Raw genomic sequence first — 3,533 nt, forward strand, 5'->3', positions numbered from 1 at the left:
CTGGACTGCTCAATTCATATTTCAAAACCACAATCTGAATATTGTTTATTGCAAAAATTAGAGTTGACGCTGATTATCAGCATCATTAGCATGAACCAAATTGTTATTTGGATTTCTATTGAAATCCATTCATTGCTTCATCCATTTCCGACCATCATAGCAACTCTTTCCAGGCCTATACACTAATGAGCAAATTTCCCAGGGTGCCAGGCTACCTTGAACAATACTGGCGTGGAGCTAGCACATCATTTGCTTCCACGCTCGAGTAGTAAGTTAATTCAGCGGGGACATGAGTGACATGGTGCTGCAGTAAAGTAGACAGTGTAATAACACTAATCACCTCCAGGAGTTCATTTACAGCACTAAAAACAAAGGTCAGCGACATTGACGGGGCCTCTAAGGACGGCTTGGTGTTTACTGGCAAGCCGAGCCCGGAGGATAGCGGGGCTTGGATGCCGCGCGGGGATATCCGCGGCTCGTTGGTATGTATGGGAGCGCGTGACTTCGGACTTGGCACGAGACAGTGGACAGGTGGGATGCTCAGCCAGCCAACGTCCCTTAACTTGCTCAAGTGTGTGTATGTGTGTGTGTGGTAATTACTTTTTCACTTTGTGTATTTGTGTGTGTGTGTGATTAGAGCCGGGTGGCGGGTGGAGGAGCTTGTCAGAAGTTATCTGCCCATCTCATCTCATCATAGCCGCTCTGGCGGATTCCCTCGATGGCTCAACAGTCAGCCGCCGCCGCGCCGCTGTCAATCGGACCGTCAACGGCAGCACAAATCGATGCCAATCTCCTTTGCTTTCTATTTTTAGCCCAACCCGCGGGGGTCTTTGATAAGGATGCTCCGGCTACCTTCTACCCCCCCCCCTCCATACCTTTTTTTTTTTCCTTTTGCCTCAAATGAGCAGGAGCCCTTGCAACCTCTTTCTCCTGGCCTGTTGATGAGAGCTGATATGAGACGAGATGGAGCTAAAAGCCCGCAGCTCCGAAGGGGCTTTTATGGTGAAGATTGATGAGCGGACCGCTATTACACGCGCAATCAAGTCGACACGTTGTTGTATTGTTTAGTCTGAGATGTGATTGCATTTCAACTTTTCACTTTTTATCCCAGCCAATGCACAATTCTGAAATGAAGTCACGTCTCATGTTCGAGCAATATCGTGAAATGTTTTGCGGAGAATTGGACTTTAATTACAGTTATTTGACACAGTAGTTTATTATTGAAGAAATATGCGATGTGGAAATACAGATAGAACTCCAGAAATGGATTATTTGGAGGGACAAGCTACATTTGCTCTTATGAATATTCGTAGAAATGGCAGAATACTGATATTTCAAGGTATCGAGTACTTACAAAGACTGCCGATACCAGTCACCGATAATAGTCACTGGCGACCTCTTCTGGCCGCTTTACAATTAGAAAGTAAAAGAAAAGCATGGTTGACAAAACATTTTTCTAAGTATATTTGTACGTATGTATTTTTATCGGCTTCCTTAGCAAAACATAAAAGATCTTCTCTGTAGAGGAGCTTCCTGGAAGATGAATCGGTCCTTCAGGTGTTTTCATATAAATAATCAGGATCACTCCGTGAGCTCGACTGCAATCATTGGGGGGGGGGGGGTGCATTGCACGTTAATTGCAGTTGACGCATCGCTGAGGTGAGAGAAAAACGCTTTTGTTTTGAAGTGCTTTGAAAGGTGGCGAAGACGCTTGGAGTTCTTCTCTGGTAATTAACGCTGAAGAAGAAGAGTAGGAGGAGAAGGGTGGACTAATCAAGGTAGTTTTGCCATCCGTCTAACTTTGAAGCGGCATGAGTGTGCACACACAGAGGCCTGCTGGGACGACAGACTGTTGCGCAACGGCGAGGTCACGTCTCTGACCCCGGTGACCCGCGGCGGTCGGTAACAGCTGCGCATTTTTGCAGCGTACCCTTCAGAAGAGTAACTCTTCGGAAGTTCATGTCATAACGTTATAGGGCCAAAAGTCTCGGGACACCTCATTTGTAAAAGTCGAAGGTACGGCAGATGTGATGACATCATCGATTGAGTCCAAAATCTCCACGTTAGGCTGATTTTTTCCTTTTTTGTCCTTCCTTGTTTTGTTTTCCTAATTCTACACTTCCCTCTAACTCTCCTTGCCAGGTTTTCCCGAATACTTTTATTGTATAATGACAACAACAAAAAACGAAACCCCACTCATCTTCCATACTGTGTTTTCACTCCAACATTTAATTTAGTGCCCATCATTCCTGGCTGCATGTTGTTTGGCAAGAGCGGAGTCAAACATTTTCCCTCTAATTGGATGTTTTTGTGGATACCGGATTAATCAACCACGGGGTATTTAATGTTGTTTGGGCAGCTGAGAGGTAATACAGCCAAGCCATTAACATATCATTAAAGAGTCCTAAGCACTGTAATTGCAGGCAGAATGCTGACGCTTCAGTCTCATTAAGCGGACACGGCGTGGTGTGGCGCTGGCAGATTTTCTTAAGTGAGCTGTGGAACAAATGTGCGCGACTCAGCACGCGGCTGTCACACCGGGACGCCTGCGGAGCGAGTCGGCACAATGGCCGCGCTTCAGGCCGAGAGTCATTACTAAGGCCGATTGGTTTTCATGGTTAGTGGGTTTCTTTCGGGAAAAAGGGAAACGACTATTTGTTATAGTTAGATTCTGTATTGTGGTTGATTTAATGGAAGTGCTATAAAATAGCAATATTTTAATAACTGGGGTTGTTTTAATAAGGATTGATACGGGAATGTCAAATATACTAGGCAATTATTTTTTCTTGTTTAACAAAAACATGGGTGTATTGTGGGAAGATTTTTGGGATGGTTTTTAATTGTGACTGCGCAAAAAAGTCGCCACATAGCTGGTGTGGAAAAAAAAAAAAAGACATGCTGAAAAAAAATGACTCCAATTTTGGATCCAGCATGACAATTTTAGTTTAAATCAGATTTTTTTTTCCCGAATTGTTTCCCATCATTATCTGCCATCTAGTGGAGGCAAATGAAATTGTTCTGCTTGTCACTATATGTTGTCGGCATAAATAGAATTTTCAAACTAGTGTTTGGGAATGACTGCTAAACATTTTTGCTAAGGTATGAGTATAGACAATATAAAAGACGTTCAATATCAAATGATGAATTAATATAAACGTTGGTGATCTCGGCATGCGTCACCAACATCTGGTGTGAGTCACCCGTGACGTCGACGGTGGTTACGTCCCTGTCAATATTTGACCGTCTTTGCGTTTTAATTACAGATTCTGTGCCGTGGCCCAAATTTCAGGGATTATCCAATTATCCCTTACGTGCCGACAAACACGATAGTCTCTTTGCCTTTCGGTAATTGGAATGAGGAGCCGGTACTCAAAGGAGAAGCCTATCACTGAGAATTATTCAACAGAGGAATTTGTGGTCGGCTTGCGGATTTCCTCTGATTTCATCAGAAAAAAAAAAAAGGCGAGGGCGATTCCTCCTGAAAAACGTCCATCTGGTGTGTAGGCGCTCAAACAATCCTCTCAAGGCTCACA

Source organism: Syngnathus leptorhynchus, chromosome 21 (genome assembly GCF_054491065.1).
Source record: "Syngnathus leptorhynchus isolate UIUO chromosome 21, UIUO_Slep, whole genome shotgun sequence".
Lineage (NCBI taxonomy): Eukaryota > Metazoa > Chordata > Actinopteri > Syngnathiformes > Syngnathidae > Syngnathus > Syngnathus leptorhynchus.